The 18,212-nt window shown below is 44.4% G+C and overlaps 1 protein-coding gene across 1 annotated transcript in view; it reads left to right on the forward strand.

Moving 5' to 3' along the window:
- The window catches only part of LOC139530459 (MAM domain-containing glycosylphosphatidylinositol anchor protein 2-like), a 240,088-nt gene that overhangs the window by 171,705 nt on the left and 50,171 nt on the right, over positions 1–18,212 (forward strand). The window lies entirely within an intron of this gene.

The following is an 18,212-nucleotide window of genomic DNA, read 5'->3' on the forward strand; positions in this document are numbered from 1 at the left end:
TGTAGCACGTATCCAATCCCACTAAAGCTTGTGCATGATGCACTTGTGAATACATTAGCATTTGTCCTTTCTGACTGCGTCGCATTCTCTTGTGGGGATCGTTACCACCCCCCCCCCCCCCCCCCCTCAAAGATAGAGGAAGCCAGCAGAGAGCGTTTCAGTTCTTCAAACCTCCTCCATGTTGGTGGTGTTTCAGTTAGGGATGGCATTCCGCTTGTCAATCACGTCTTCTCCGTTCACCATTCCCTCTCCCTCAACTTCAGCACTGTCATCACTCAGCTGGAATGGAGGAGTCCTCAGCCACTTGTAATGACATCACACTGCGTGATTTATTCCCCGTCAGGGTTGTCATTGCCTGGTTCAAAGTCAACACTAAGTAAAAACAAGTCACTGATTTCATTCATTTTATTCTTATTTCTTAACAAAATGACCAGTCTTGCGTGCTGTTAGTCATCACTGCAGGGAACTGAGAACTTTTTTTTTGGTACTTTATAAACATCAGGTGTTCTGCCCAGTGGTTTCACACATGTTGGGGGAAACTCTCTCACACGACATGCTCAGCATTATTATTAGCCAACTGAAGCACATTTTCACTGACTGCACAGATTTATTTTAGGCTCGAGGGACTTCTTTAAGTGCTTGAGCTGGGTGGCTTTTCACCTGGGAGGTGGTGCATCTGTATCGTCATTGAGTCGGCCCAAGTTCCAGTTCTTTTCTACTTGTTTTCGTTCATCTCTCCTGCTTTCGTGTTTTCTTTAATATGACAATGCAGCTAGCAATTGTTTCTTATTTCCTAATTCTTGCTAGGTCTGCATAGGAGAGGAGCCTGACAGTCATTGCTATATGGGTGATTCTACAGAAGTGGTGAAAATTGCAGTCCCACCGCAAAAAAAATATACAGGAAAAAAAAGTAACATTTCCAAACTTAGGACATTTATTTACGTCATGATATGTTCTAATTCAATCCAAGGCAATACATTGTTTATACACCTATTTCTATTGAGGTGGCTGTCCCAAACCCTGACTCCTAAAGCAATTCATGATTTAAAAAAAGTCATAACACTATTATTTCAACTTGAGTTGAGTTGTTCTATTATTACATTGAAAGAAACTGATCTAATTAGTAGTTTTGTTTATTTTTGAACATCTTTCTTTAAAAAAAATGCTGTCCCACCATTTGAAGTCACTTCTGAAACACACACATTAAAAGACTGTAGAATGAATGTGCCTTCAGCCACACCCCTACAAATATCACCAGGTGATGGGATTGCACCCCTCTCCAGTATAGCCACATGGCGAGTAGCCTGTCTGCAAACATTTTGGAGAAAATGAGTGAACAAGTTGATAAATCTTTATGTATGTTTAAGAGGTATCACAACCGAAAATCTAATATATCAATAAATATTTAAAGTATGGTTTTGGGACTAAAATATATATTTGTTGGGATGTACATCTTTCCAAAGGAAGTAACTGCTTTGTGGGACCAATGCTGTAACGACACAGAATAAAACAATTTACGGTAGTGACTGCCCAGTACTATCACTTAGGCTCTAACCATCATTAATTCACATGACTTTACTTTAAAATAAATATTTTGGTTGAGTATATTACACATTTATTTTTTTTAAAGTATGATGACGATATTATTATCTCATTAATCAAATCCCAATGATGGTAGTGACTGCCCATTACTGCTTATCACTTATTAATAAACCATCCTTTATTCACATGACTTTACTTTAACTTTTTTTCAATTTCATGACTTATTATTTCATTCCAAGTCATCATCTCATCTGCAGTAGAAGCCAGCCGCCATCTATCTCTGTGCTCCCCTAAGAGTCATCCTTCAGGCTAGTAGGCTTGCCTAGCTACCTGCTGTCTGACGAAATCACTAATTCTTCAAAGTAGATAAGGCATACTTTTAAGACTGCAAAATAACAGCTATCAATCAATTAGATGTATTGTCGGGTAGAGATACCTAAGCAACTGCTCTCTAGCCCTATCTTGTCTCTTTATCGCTGTTCCTCTCCTTGTCTGTCTGCCGGCCCCACTTGCCCGGGCAAGAACCAATGAGAACAGGTAGCTGTAGGCACAATAAATTCTGGTCATTGTAGTTAATTACCACGTTTTCTGCACTTAACTATGATGAGTTGGACTTGCCTGGCTACCGAATTTCCTTGCTCTGGCCAAACGCTACGTCACGCCCACGGACGTTAGTTTCTTCTCAGCAGTGAGTCTGGATCTGAGTACCTAATGATTTCTGGAACGCAAACATATTCTAACCGTTCTCATTGGTCCCAGAAACCAATGGTTTGGGCCAAAGCCAAAACGCACGTTGGTGAAGCGGCGTTTTGAAAATTCGTCATTGGCTTTGATATTCTGGTTAGATCATCTAATTGCTTATGACTTTTGTACAACACCCTCATTTTGACGTCACCACAAACGACTTCAAGATGGCAGTCTCAGACTGAAGTATGTAACGAACATAGAGCAGCGGAAGAATTCCGTTTGGAGTCTCAGGCAAGAGTTGGACAACATGTCCTAGAGAGGAACGGGGCGTTGAGCTCAAAAAATTAACTAAATGGAATTCAAATAATTGAATCGACGTTGGTCAATTAGGTATTTAAAAAACGAAATTAAACCACATTTTGGTTAATTGCGCAACACTGTTAGCTATGGGAATTCTTTAATGTCCAAATTAAGTCACAATTGTCCAAACCGAAATGGTCACAACTGAAACAGTTGACCCATTATTGATATATATATATTATTTAGTGTGTCATTATGGTGTCTGTGACAGCACGGGCAGTGCCATTGAGACCAATATTCCCTGAGACCAATATTCCCTCAAATTTTTGGGGCCACTGAGTAAATTTTATGTCTTGTGAGCGGAAACTTAAACGTTGTGAGAATTCTGTGCAACTTCCGGCGTGGGTTTACAGTGAACAGTGAGAATGTACCCTTACAGTTTTAGAAAGTAGCCAATAGGCTGTTGTGGCTATTTTAGCATAATGTAGGCCTATCAACAAAATCAATGGAGCAAATCCCATTACATTTTCACATGGAAATAGTTTTTTATTTCTATGATATAGCCTACAGTAGCCTATATGTGGTGTTTAATACAGGCCTACATTACATAAGACGTTTTTATTTCATGAAGGGCTTGACATTTGTTTTTTACTTAGTCTGTAACACCTTGGGCCAAATAGGTGACCATAAATTGCATTGCATTGTGTTGTATGATGCAAGAAACCACTTTAAAATCAAATGAATCATTATTACCATACAGAAAATAAAACCATGTAGACTACCTCTCTGCCTAAGGCTTGAATATGCAAATAAGCCATGTCTCAAAACACAACACTGCCACAAAAACATCTTGAAATGTAGTCTACACGTGTTGTGCTCTTGTAGGAAGCAGTAACTCCCCATTGCTGACCTATACTCATCTATAACTGGGCTAATAACTAGCTAAAAATATTAACAAATGTGCACGCGCGTGGCACTGCGCTCTGATCTGAAAAGCGCATTCATTGATTGAAAGACCGCTTTTTGGCTACCCCGTCAATAGAATTCTACTCCGTTGCGCTCTGGCTCTGTCAACAACAAAATCACAATCTTGCCAAGTTAGAATTGTTTTGGTTTGTTGCATTGAAAAGGGGCTGATATAATTTGGATTCGACCACTGAAAAAACGTTGATCTATATAGTGCGAACTCAGTGAAGTTCAATCTCTTGCATTTCTTCTGCTCTGCATGCCGGAGAAAGTGCGTGGCCGTGCACGCGCGCAGTTTAGCGGGAACATTGAGGCTATTGACACTTTAAAGGTCCAAAGCAGCCGTTTTATCTCAATATCAAATAATTTCTCGGTCACAATTTAAGTACCTTACTATGATTGTTTTCAATTAAAATTGTCAAAAATAAAAATAAATTGCTTCTTAGCAAAGAGCAGTTTCGCAAGCAAGAATATTCCTATGACTGTCTGGGAGTGGTCTGAGTGGGTAGGGGAAAATTGAAAACTAGCTGTTATTGGCAGAGGTTTGGAATTCTCTTTCTTATTGGTCTAACTATACTTAACGAAAATATAAATGCAACATGCAACAATTTCATTGATTTTACTGAATTATACAGTGAGGGGGAAAAGTATTTGATCCCCTGCTGATTTTGTACGTTTGCCCACTGACAAATGATCAGTCTATAATTTTAATGGTAGGTTTATTTGAACAGTGAGAGACAGAATAACAACAAAAATCCAGAAAAACGCATGTCAAAAATGTTATAAATTGATTTGCATTTTAATGAGGGAAATAAGTATTTGACCGAAGGTTTCCTTTTGCGAGAAATTGAGAACTTTTTCATCCCCCCCCCCCCCTCAGGAGTAAAACAGGAAATGACCAACTTTTGCAAGATGATTTTACTTCTGGGTAACAGAGATTACCAACTGAGCTACAGAGGACCACCACGTGGGTAGTGGACAAGTGCACACCAGTAAAAATTGTAGAATATTCAGATGCATAGCCAGCAAGGGGGCTCCAACCCTCCAAGAGCCTATTTGGCCAAAACATAGATGTACTGTAATCAAATTTTATTGGTCACATACACATGGTTAGCAGATGTTAATGCGAGTGTAGCGAAATGCTTGTGCTTCTAGTTCCGACCATGCAGTAATATTTAACAAGTAATCTAACCTAACAATTTCACAACAACTACCTTATATACACAAGTGTAAAGGAATGAATAATATGTACATAAAAATATATGAATGAGCGATGGCCGAACGGCATAGGCAAGATGCAGTAGATGGTATAGAAGTACAGTATATACATATGAGATGAGTAATGTAGGGTATGTAAACATAATATAAAGTGGCATTGTTTAAAGTGGCTGGTGATACATTTATTACATCAATTGTTCATTATTAAAGTGGCTAGAGATGAGTCAGTATGTTGGCAGCAGCCACTCAATGTTAGTGTGGCTGTTTAACAGTCTGATGGCCTTGAGATAGAAGCTGTTTTTCAGTCTCTCGGTCCCCGCTTTGATGCACCTGTACTGACCTCGCCTTCTGGATGATAGCGGGGTGAACAGGCAGTGGCTCGGGCTGCGCCTTCTTCACCACGCTGTCTGTGTGGGTGGACCATTTCAGTTTGTCCGTGATGTGTACGCCGAGGAACTTAAAACTTTCCACCTTCTCCACTACTGTCCCGTCGATGTGGATAGGGGGCTGCTCCCTCTGCTGTTTCCTGAAGTCCACGATCATCTCCTTTGTTTTGTTGACTTTGAATGTGAGGTTCTTTTCCTGATACCACACTCCGAGGGCCCTCACCTCCTCCCTGTAGACCGTCTCGTCGTTGTTGGTAATCAAGCCTACCACTGTAGTGTCGTCTGCAAACTTGATGATTGAGTTGGAGGTGTGCATGGCCACGCAGTCATGGGTGAACAGGGAGCACAGGAGAGGGCTGAGAACGCACCCTTGTGGGGCCCCAGTGTTGAGGATCAGCGGGGTGGAGACGTTCCCTACCCTCACCACCTGGGGGCGGCCCGTCAGGAAGTCCAGGACCCAGTTGCACAGGGCAGGGTCGAGACCCAGGGTCTCAAGCTTAATGACGAGTTTTGAGGGTCTATGGTGTTAAATGCTGAGTTATAGTCGATGAACAGCATTCTTACATACAGTGGGGAGAACAAGTATTTGATACACTGCCGATTTTGCAGGTTTTCCTACTTACAAAGCATGTAGAGGTCTGTCATTTTTATCATAGGTACACTTCAACTGTGAGAGACGGAATTTAAAACAAAATCCAGAAAATCACATTGTATGATTTTTAAGTAATTCATTTGCATTTTATTGCATGACATAAGTATTTGATACATCAGAAAAGCAGAACTTAATATTTGGTACAGAAACCTTTGTTTGCAATTACAGAGATCATACGTTTCCTGTAGTTCTTGACCAGGTTTGCACACACTGCAGCAGGGATTTTGGCCCACTCCTCCATACAGACCTTCTCCAGATCCTTCAGGTTTCGGGGCTGTCACTGGGCAATACGGACTTTCAGCTCCCTCCAAAGATTTTCTATTGGGTTCAGGTCTGGAGACTGGCTAGGCCACTCCAGGACCTTGAGATGCTTCTTACGGAGCCACTCCTTAGTTGCCCTGGCTGTGTGTTTTGGGTCGTTGACATGCTGGAAGACCCAGCCACGACCCATCTTCAATGCTCTTACTGAGGGAAGGAGGTTGTTGGCCAAGATCTCGCGATACATGGCCCCATCCATCCTCCCCTCAATACGGTGCAGTCGTCCTGTCCCCTTTGCAGAAAAGCATCCCCAAAGAATGATGTTTCCACCTCCATGCTTCACGGGTTGGGATGGTGTTCTTGGGGTTGTACTCATCCTTCTTCTTCCTCCAAACACGGCGAGTGGAGTTTAGACCAAAAAGCTATATTTTTGTCTCATCAGTCCACATGACCTTCTCCCATTCCTCCTCTGGATCATCCAGATGGTCATTGGCAAACTTCAGACGGGCCTGGACATGCGCTGGCTTAAGCAGGGGGACCTTGTGTGCGCTGCAGGATTTTAATCCATGACGGCGTAGTGTGTTACTAATGGTTTCCTTTGAGACTGTGGTCCAAGTTCTCTTCAGGTCATTGACCAGGTCCTGCCGTGTAGTTCTGGGCTGATCCCTCACCTTCCTCATGATCATTCATGCCCCACGAGGTGAGATCTTGCATGGAGCCCCAGACCGAGGGTGATTGACCGTCATATTGAACTTCTTCCATTTTCTAATAATTGCGCCAACAGTTGTTGCCTTCTCACCAAGCTGCTTGCCTATTGTCCTATAGCCCATCTCAGCCTTGTGCAGGTCTACAATTTTATCCCTGATGTCCTTACACAGCTCTCTGGTCTTGGCCATTGTGGAGAGGTTGGAGTCTGTTTGATTGAGTGTGTGGACAGGTGTTTTTTATACAGGTAACGAGTTCAAACAGGTGCAGTTAGTACAGGTAATGAGTGGAGAACAGGAGGGCTTCTTAAAGAAAAACTAACAGGTCTGTGAGAGCCGGAATTCTTAAATGTTTTACTCACGTTGGCTGCAGTGAAGGAGAGCCCGCAGGTTATGGTAGCGGGCCGTGTCAGTGGCACTGTATTGTTCTCAAAGCGAGCAAAGAAGTTGTTTAGTTTGTCTGGGAGCAAGACATTGTGGTCCGCGACGGGGCTGGTTTTCCTTTTGTAGTCCGTGACTGACTGTAGACCCTGCCACATACCTCTCATGTCTGAGCCGTTGAATTGCGACTTTACTTTGTCTCTATACTGACGCTTAGCTTGTTTGATTGCCTTGCAGAGGGAATAGCTACACTGCTTGTATTCGGTCATGTTTCCGGTCACCTTGCCCTGATTAAAAGCAGTGGTTTGCGCTTTCAGTTTTGCGCGAATGCTGCCATCAATCCACGGTTTCTGGTTGGGGAATGTTTTAATATACGCTGTGGGTACAACATCACCGATGCACTTGCTAATAAACTCACTCACCGAATCAGCATATTCATCAATGTTATTGTCCAATGCTATGCGGAACATATCCCAGTCCACGTGATCAAAGCAATCTTGAAGCGTCCGATTCATCGGATCAGCATTGAACAGACCTGAGCAGGGGCGCTTCCTGTTTTAGTTTCTGTCTATAGGCTGGGAGCAACAAAATGGGGTCGTGGTCAGATTTTCCGAAAGGAGGGAGGGGGAGGGCTTTATACGCGTTGCGGAAGTTAGAATAACAATGATCCAGGGTTTTGCCAGCCCGGGTCGCGCATTCGATATGCTTTAACATTTAGGGAACCTTGTTTTCGGATTAGCCTTGTTAAAATCCCCAGCTACAATAAATGCAGCCTCAGAATATGTGGTTTCCAGTTTACGTAGAGTCAAAGTAAGTTATTTCAGGGTCATCGATGTGTCTGCTTGGGGGGGATATACACGACTGTGATTATGATCGAAGAGAATTCTCTTGGTAGATATTGTGGTCGGCGTTTGATTGTAAGGAATTCTAGGTCAGGTGAACAAAAGGTATTGAGTTCCTGTATGTTGTTATGATCACACCACATCGTTAATCATAAGGCATACACCCCCGCCCTTCTTTTTACCAGAGAGATGTTTGTTTCTGTTGGCGCGATGCGTGAAGAAACCAGGTGGCTGTACCGACTCTGATAACGTATCCCGAGTGAGCCATGTTTCCGTGAAACAAAGAACGTTACAATCTCTGATGTCTCACTGGAAGGCAACCCTTGCTCGGATTTCGTCTACCTTGTTGTCAAGAGACTGGACATTGACGAGTAGTATGCTCGGGAGCGGTGCGCGATGTGCCCGTCTACGGAGCCTGACCAGAAGACCGCTCTGTTTGCCCCTTCTGCGGCGCCGTTGTTTTGGGTCTGTACTATACTCTACTGTGCTCTACTGTATTCTACTGCGCTGTTCTCTACTGTATGCTACTGTGTTCATACAAAGACTCAATCATGGACACACTTACTGCTTCGCGTGATGTATTTCTGTCTCTACCTTCTTGCTCTTTGTGCTGTTGTCTGTACCCGATAATGTTTGTACCATGTTGTGCTGCTGCCATGTTGTGTTGCTACCATGTTGTTGTCATGTTGTGTTGCTACCATGCTGTTTTTTCATGTGTTGCTACTATGCTATGTTGTCTTAGGTCTCTCTTTATGTAGTGTTGTGGTGTCTCTTGTCGTGATGTGTGTTTTGTCTTATATTTTTTTTAAATCCCCGTCCCCGCAGAAGGCCGTTTGGTAGGCCCTCATTGTAAATAAGAATTTGTTCTTAACTGACTTGCCTATTTAAATAAAATAAATACTGTACAAGTCAGTTAAGAACAAATTATTATTTACAATGACGGCCGACCAAAAGGCCACAAAACATGGTACAAACATTATTGTGCACAGACAACAGCACAAAGGTCAAGGAGGTAGAGACAACAATACATCACGCGAAGCAGCCACAGCTGTTAGTAAGAGTGTCCGTGATTTGAGTCTTTGAATGAAGAGATTGAGATAAAACTGTCCAGTTTGAGTGTTTTCTGCAGCTCGTTCCAGTCGGTAGCTGCAGCGAACTGAAAAGAGGAGCGACCCAGGGATCTGTGTGCTTTAGGGACCTTTAACAGAATGTGACTGGCAGAACGGGTGTTGTATGTGGAGGATGAGGGCTGCAGTAGGTGGAAGCCCTCAATGGCAATGTCTATAATAAAACAAATTATATCCATCTAGAGTCTCTTAATCTCTATGATTGACACTTGACATCGCAACGTCTGCTATTTTGCCCGAAATAAAGATGGGTAAAGGATCATTTAAACATCTAACAACATAATTAATTAGTTGTGTAAGTAATTAAATCAACAAGTTTCAGATTCATACTGTACAATCAACATTGAACATTTTAATTTAAAGGGTTTGAAAATCAGATTCAACATGTTTTTACTATTTTGTTAGTTTGGTATACAAATAAATGTTATCTGCAATAAAAGGTTAATCAAAACGATCACTATGTGACAAATTTAGTGGTGTGGTAAGGAATTCAGGTGAATATTTCAAATATGCAAAACAAAGAATGTGTGTTTGTGTAGTGTATATATGTCGACCTGACACATTTTGGAAGTTTGGGGAAAAATAGGTCACACGTTTTCATATATATTTTTTTTTGTTCCCCAAATTGCGTCACTTCTGTAGAATTACCCATATAAGAGTCAGCAACAAAGTGGACACCTGGCTAAGAGCAGGAGGACGAGGGGGGGAAAGAACAGGAGATGAGTGAGGGCAGGAAACTAATTAACGACTTCACCCAGAGGGGAATAGCTGCACAAAATAAGGTGAGGAACCAGTGATAGAATTCACTAGAACAGAGGTTAGCTGTGTGCGCCGTGATTAAATGTGCGTGAGCTATGTCTGAAAACCAGACAGCCAGTATCTTTTAGTGGGAGAGGAGAAGAAGTCGCTGCTGGGTAAAAAGAGGACTCTTCCACTCTTCCGGACTCATCACATTGCATGTGTCCGGTTTTCACAGTCTCTGTCAGCCCCTCTTTTGTTTAATAGACAACGTTCTCTAACCACCTGTCTTTTGCAATGGTAGCACATTATGTAGAGCTTGTATTGTGGTTTTACTAGCCAGGTTCGGTACAGTGGTTTCCTGGATGAGGCCCATCCATCATGGAAGTATGGCTGGTGACTGCTCTCTCCTTTCCGCCTGGCTCAGTGCCTGCTGTGCCCACACACTTCTCTCACCCTCTCTAGGCTGGCACTCCGGCGCTCACTCACACTCACTCACATTTGCTCACGTGTGACATTTTCAGGACACCAGCCGCAGGTTGACGTTTATTGTCATTATTCTTGTCCTGCAGGCAGAACTGAGCGATTTCCTTTTAGATAGGCCAGCTGCAAATTCAATATGGCCATATTGTAAAAATTCCTGAAAGCAAAAGAAGTAGCTTTTTGGTCTTAATTTACAGTAATTTTAGGCATTAGGGTTAGCAGTTTGTTTAGGGTTAGGTTTTAAATCAGATTTGATGACTTTGTGGCTATGCTACCTTGTGTCCACTCTGCAGAGCTGCCTCCAGAACAAGATTCATGACGAAAAAGGCTAACCTGCACACCAGCCTGCATGGGGTTTAACTTAACCCTCCTAGCGGCAGACTGGACTGGACACTTGTTCACTTGCTACATATGCAGTTCCTAGCAATAAATGGGCTATAGGTATGGATTTTTTTAATAACATGCCTATTTGTGTTTTACAGCTAATTGATCTTTAATTGGGTAATTGAGTATAAGAGCAGGGAAATCTCTAGTCATTTGTGTCCCTCTAGATCTGATTGCAATACCAGTGAAAAGACTCCTCACTTATTTGTAGTATTATATTACCCTGTAAACCAGGAATTTTCTGAAATAATATCCATGGTGAAAACAAAGCAGCACCATCTATGGCCATCAAACTGAAGGCAAACAGAACAAATACTTGACATAAAATCAGTCAAAAGTAAATCAAACCCCACTTCTTGTTTTGAAGTATTAAGCGTTGGAGATTTTCATATTGTTTCTAATTTCCCCAGCTTTCATCATTGTTTTGCTCTCGCCTTTAAAATCTTGTTTGGGAGAAGGTAATTGCTTTTCAAATGAGCTTACTCTGTTTGAGTATGAATGCTTTCCAGCGCTTTTTATATTGTTTGTGTCCAGTTCGCTGGTTTGATTTTAGAGTTTAATTTAGTCCTTGTTTACGTGTGTGTGTGTGTGTGTGTATGTGTGTGTGTGTGTGAACGAAGTTCTTCTTCCCAATCTAATCATTTGCCAAAATTACAGATAACCAGTCCTATTCTTTAAGCAGAATCAGCCTGCTATTATTCTCTCTGTATTGTGCGTAGTTCAATAGCATTGTTTTCCGGGCAACGATTAATGATGAATAATGAACACTTCCATTCACTTTTTAATCACTTCCACTTTTCCAACATCATGGCTTTGGCGTCACAAACTATTTACATAATGAGGAAATGATAGCTACCTCGATGATGAGATGTCACCATTATTATACGCATTAGTCGCAGTGGTCTAAGGACATGCAGATTAATTCTCATAGTTATAAGCCAACCGATAACAGAGTTAGTCTCACTTCGACTGGGGGATTTGGCGTCGGCAAAGACTAGGCTATGTGAGCCTATATCACGTTCTCACCAAACACGCTATATCGCTATCTTCCGTTCTCATTCTTTATCCTTGATAACAATAGCTGATCAGATCCCAGATGGATCAAGCCATTGGGAGTTCGGGGATCAGCCCGGGCTGCCTAGAAGTGTTGCAATTCCACTGTAACAATGTCATCATACAGCTCCAGTGTTGTGGGAAGTAGCATCCTATTCATTCATTCTGAGGAAGAAAGGCAGTTTGTCCCTCTGTTGGTTTGGACTGGCTAGCTGGCTGTCTGGCCGGTTGTCTGTCTGTCCCTTTGTCTTTCAATACCCGTTTCCCATGGAATATTGGGTGCAAGGGAGGGAGGAGGGAGGTAGGGGGGGAGTCAGAGGGATTAACGTCCTCCGTCACGCTAACTCTCCAAGCTCCCATCTTTTTCAGTCAGGGGGCCCAGAGGTGTGGCCTCGTTCTGCCCCCCCACACACACACACTCCCGTTGATCATGGAAGCCCCCGCGGGGTCTTAACGGCGGTCGTTTCCGATCGGGCGACCCAGCAGGACGCCCTTATCCAATTGTGCACCCCGTATCCGCCTCTGATTCCCGTGCCCCCATGCTGTTTATCCTCTTAATTTATTCAATGGTGAGTTCCCCCTTCTCTCGCTCACTCACTCTCCCTCCCACACCCATTCTGAGAAGCTCATGCAGGCTGAGATATGCCAGACTGCTGCTAATAGCGTTTTAAACTCTGCGACAGCTCAGCGGACTTCACCTCAACTTCACACACAGTGTCGTCTTGCTAAGTATAATAGTCAAGGCCAGCACATTTTTAGTTAGTTACCTGCAATTTATCTAGCATCCTAACAAGGCAACATGTAACAACTCGTTCACCCCCCTCCCTCCTCTAGTACACTACTGTTAGAATATCTGTTTCACAAAGTGCTTTTCTTGTCCTTGTCGTACATAATAGGGATACATAGCCTATTGCAAATACAGAAGTATTTAGTTATATATTTTATATTTACTGGATATCTTTAAAAATGTATTTTATATTTACTGGATATATTTACATATTCAATCTCTCCCTATCACAGTCTGCTGTCACCACTTGCTTCAAAATGTCCACCATTGTTCCTGTACCCCAGAAAGTTAAGGTGTTGCTTTGAGAGGCTAGTTAAGGATCATATCGCCTTACCCGACACCTTTTGACCCACTACAATTTGCATAACGCCCCAATAGATCCACGGATGATTCCATAGCACTGCACACTGCCCTATCCCAGCTGGACAAGAGGAATACCTATGTAAGAATGCTGTTCATTGACTACTCAGCCTTCAACACCATAGCACCATCCAAGTTCATCATTATGCACGATGAGACAGCCTACTGGGAGGAGGTGAGGGCCCTGGCAGAGTGATGCCAGGAAAATAACCTCTTCTCTCAACGTCAACAAAACGAAGGAGCTGATCGTGGACTTCTGGAGACTGCAGAGGGATCATGCCCCCATCCAAATCAACAGGGGCCACACCTCTGGGCCCCCTGACTGAAAAAGATGGGAGCTTGGAGAGTTAGCGTGACGGAGGACGTTATCCCTCTGACTCCCCCCCTACCTCCCTCCTCCCTCCCTTGCACCCAATATTCCATGGGAAACGGGTATTGATTTGTACTAGAGGAGGGAGGGGGGTGAACGAGTTGTTGCCTTGTGGAGAAGCTGAAAAGCTTCAAGTTCCTCAGCGTACACATCACTGACAATCTTAAATGGTCGACCCACACACAGTGTGGTGAAAAAGGCGCAACAGCGCCTCTTCAACCTCAGGAGGCTGAAGAAATTTGGCTTGCCCCCTAAGACCCTCACAAACTTTTACAGATTGAATTGAGATCCAAGATGGCGTAGCAGTGTAGACGTGTTTCTTTAGTCCTCTCGTGTACGTTCGTATTTTTTCGTATTTCTTGTATATATTTTAACATTTTTTAACATCTCTTTTCGATTTTTAATTCGATTATACCTTCCGGTAACCTACCTCACCCAATGTGATACGGAATCGCTATTATTTTTTAACTTTGGAACACTTTCAAGAACCCCCAGTAGCTAACCAGCTAATCAGCTACAAGCTAATTTAGCAATTTTTTGCCGCTGCTAGCAGCTTTTACCTTCTGCACAGACACCAGCCCTGTTATTAGCCTGGATATTACTCACCAATTTACCAGCATCGGACTGTCTCTCGACAACAACGCCGGATTCCTGCCGTAATCCCTGAGCCACTACTTCTGATCCTCACAGCTAGCTTGCAGCTAGCGCAGCTAGCGCCACTGCCACGAAGCTAGCACCAGTTAGCAAACACAATTCTACAATTCACAACCTCTCTTTCGCCATCGCCATCCGGCTTGGATTCTCTGTCGACACGACCACGTCTGGTCTGCAGACGAATACCCCATCCGCTGTGCCCTCAACCGGCCTCCGTCTGAGCAGACCCCCTCCGTCTGAGCAGACCACCCCCCGGGCTACTAACTTTAAACGCCGCGTGCTAGCTTAGTGGAGGCCTCCCTGCTCCATCTACGGCTGCCCCCTGGACACTATGATCACTTGGCTACATAGCTGATGCCTGCTTGACTGTCCATTAATTCACGGTACTCCATTCTGTTTATTTGTGTTTTATCTGTCGGCTCTGTGCTTTAACTCAGGATCTGTGTGTAGTTAATCCGACCCTCTCTGCCTAGTCGTCGCCATTTTTACCTGTTGTTGCTGTGTTAGTGGACTATCTGCTGTTATCTTACCTGTTGTTTTAGCTAGCTCTCCCAATCAAGACCTGCAATCACTTTATGCCTTATTGTATGTCTCTCTCAAATATCAATATGCCTTGCATACTGTTGTTCAGGCTAGTTATCATTATCATTGTTTTGGTTTGCAATGGACCCCGTAGTTCCACTCTCCGTACCTCTGATACCTCCTTTGTCCCACCCCCCACACATGCGGTGACCTCACCCATTGAGACCAGCATGTCCAGAGATACAACCTCTCTTATCATCACCCAGTGCCTGGGCTTGCCTCCGCTGTACCCGTGCCCCACCATACCCCTGTCTGCACATTATGCCCAGAATCTATTCTACCACGCCCATAAATCTGCTCCTTTTATTCTTTGTCCCCAACGCTCTAGGCGACCAGTTTTGATAGCCTTTAGCCGCACCCTCATCCTACTACTCCTCTGTTCCTCGGGTGATGTGGAGGTAAACCCAGGCCCTGCATGTCCCCAGTCACCCTCATTTGTTGACTTCTGTGATCGAAAAAGCCTTGGCCTCATGCATGTCAACATCAGAAGCCTCCTCCCTAAGTTTGCCTTACTCACCGCTTTAGCACACTCTGCCAACCCTGATGTCCTTGCCGTGTCCGAATCCTGGCTTAGGAAGGCCACCAAAAATTCTGGGATTTCCATACCCAACTATAACACTTTCCGTCAAGATAGAACTGCCAAAGGGGGAGGAGTTGCAATCTACTGCAGAGATAGCTGCAAAGTTCTGTCATACTTTCCAGGTCTATGCCCAAACAGTTCGAACTTCTAATTTTAAAAATTAATCTCTCCAGAAATAAGTCTCTCACTGTTGCCGCCTGCTACCGACCCCCCTCAGCTCCCAGCTGTGCCCTGGACACCATCTGTGAATTGATCGCTCCCCATCTAGCTTCAGAGTTTGTTCTGTTAGGTGACCTAAACTGGGATATGCTTAACACCCCGGCAGTCCTACAATCCAAGCTTGATGCCCTCAATCTCACACAAATCATCAAGGAACCCACCAGGTACAACCCTAAATCCGTAAACATGGGCACCCTAATAGACATTATCCTGACCAACCTGCCCTCCAAATACACCTCTGCTGTCTTCAATCAAGATCTCAGCGATCACTGCCTCATTGCCTGTATCCGCCACGGGTCCGCGGTCAAACGACCACCCCTCATCACTGTCAAACGCTCCCTAAAACACTTCTGCGAGCAGGCCTTTCTAATCGACCTGGCCCGGGTACCCTGGAAGGATATTGACCTCATCCCGTCAGTTGAGGATGCCTGGTCATTCTTTAAAAGTTACTTCCTCACCATATTAGACAAGCATGCTCCGTTCAAAAAATGCAGAACCAAGAACAGATATAGCCCTTGGTTCACTCCAGACCTGACTGCCCTCGACCAGCACAAAAACATCCTGTGGCGAACTGCAATAGCATCGAAGAGCCCCCGCGATATGCAACTGTTCAGGGAAGTCAGGAACCAATACACGCAGTCAGTCAGGAAAGCAAAGGCCAGCTTTTTCAAGCAGAAATTTGCATCCTGTAGCTCTAACTCCAAAAAGTTCTGGGATACTGTAAAGTCCATGGAAAACAAGAGCACCTCCTCCCAGCTGCCCACTGCACATAGGCTAGGTAACACGGTCACCACTGATAAGTCCGTGATAATCGAAAACTTCAACAAACATTTCTCAATGGCTGGCCATGCCTTCCTCCTGGCGACTCCAACCTTGGCCAACAGCCCCGCCCCCCCCGCTGCTACTCGCCCAAGCCTCCCCAGCTTCTCCTTTACCCATATCCAGATAGCAGATGTTCTGAAAGAGCTGGAAAACCTGGACCCATACAAATCAGCTGGGCTTGACAATCTGGACCCCCTATTTCTGAAACTGTCCGCCGCCATTGTCGCACCCCCTATTACCAGCCTGTTCAACCTCTCCTTCGTATCATCTGAGATCCCCAAGGATTGGAAAGCTGCCGCGGTCATCCCCCTCTTCAAAGGGGGAGACACCCTGGACCCAAACTGTTACAGACCTATATCCATCCTGCCCTGCCTATCTAAGGTCTTCGAAAGCCAAGTCAACAAACAGATCACTGACCATCTCGAATCCCACCGTACCTTCTCCGCTGTGCAATCCGGTTTCCGAGCCGGTCACGGGTGCACCTCAGCCACGCTCAAGGTACTAAACGATACCATAACCGCCATCGATAAAAGACATTACTGTGCAGCCGTCTTCATCGACCTGGCCAAGGCTTTCGACTCTGTCAATCACCATATTCTTATCGGCAGACTCAGTAGCCTCGGTTTTTCTAATGACTGCCTTGCCTGGTTCACCAACTACTTTGCAGACAGAGTTCAGTGTGTCAAATCGGAGGGCATGTTGTCCGGTCCTCTGGCAGTCTCTATGGGGGTACCACAGGGTTCAATTCTCGGGCCGACTCTTTTCTCTGTATACATCAATGATGTTGCTCTTGCTGCGGGCGATTCCCTGATCCACCTCTACGCAGACGACACCATTCTATATACTTCCGGCCCTTCCTTGGACACTGTGCTATCTAACCTCCAAACGAGCTTCAATGCCATACAACACTCCTTCCGTGGCCTCCAACTGCTCTTAAACGCTAGTAAAACCAAATGCATGCTTTTCAACCGGTCGCTGCCTGCACCCGCACGCCCGACTAGCATCACCACCCTGGACGGTTCCGACCTAGAATATGTGGACATCTATAAGTACCTAGGTGTCTGGCTAGACTGCAAACTCTCCTTCCAGACTCATATCAAACATCTCCAATCCAAAATCAAATCAAGAATCGGCTTTCTATTCCGCAACAAAGCCTCCTTCACTCACGCCGCCAAACTTACCCTAGTAAAACTGACTATCCTACCGATCCTCGACTTCGGCGATGTCATCTACAAAATAGCTTCCAATACTCTACTCAGCAAACTGGATGCAGTTTATCACAGTGCCATTCGTTTTGTTACTAAAGCACCTTATACGACCCACCACTGCGACCTGTATGCCCTAGTCGGCTGGCCCTCGCTACATGTTCGTCGTCAGACCCACTGGCTCCAGGTCATCTACAAGGCTATGCTAGGTAAAGTGCCGCCTTATCTCAGTTCACTGGTCACGATGGCTACACCCACCCGCAGCACGCGCTCCAGCAGGTGTATCTCACTGATCATCCCTAAAGCCAAAACCTAATTTGGACGCCTTTCCTTCCAGTTCTCTGCTGCCTGCGACTGGAACGAATTGCAAAAATCTCTGAAGTTGGAGACTTTTATCTCCCTCAACAACTTTAAAAATCTGCTATCCGAGCAGCTAACCGATCGCTGCAGCTGTACATAGTCCATCTGTAAACTACCCACCCAATTTACCTACCTCACCCCCCATACTGCTTTTATTTATTTACTTTTCTGCTCTTTTGCACACCAGTATCTCTTCTTGCACATGATCATCTGATGATTTATCACTCCAGTGTTAATCTGCTAAATTGTAATTATTCGATTTATTGCCTACCTCATGCCTTTTGCACACATTGTATATAGATTCTCTTTTTTTTCTACCATGTTATTGACTTGTTTATTGTTTACTCCATGTGTAACTCTGTGTTGTCTGTTCACACTGCTATGCTTTATCTTGGCCAGGTCGCAGTTGCAAATGAGAACTTGTTCTCAACTAGCCTACCTGGTTAAATAAAGGTGAAAAAAAAAATTGAGAGCATCCTGTCGGGCTCTATCACCGCCTGGTACGGCAACTTCACAGTCTGCAACTGCAGGGCTCCCTAGAAGGTGGTGCGG

This window comes from Salvelinus alpinus, chromosome 9 (genome assembly GCF_045679555.1).
Source record: "Salvelinus alpinus chromosome 9, SLU_Salpinus.1, whole genome shotgun sequence".
Lineage (NCBI taxonomy): Eukaryota > Metazoa > Chordata > Actinopteri > Salmoniformes > Salmonidae > Salvelinus > Salvelinus alpinus.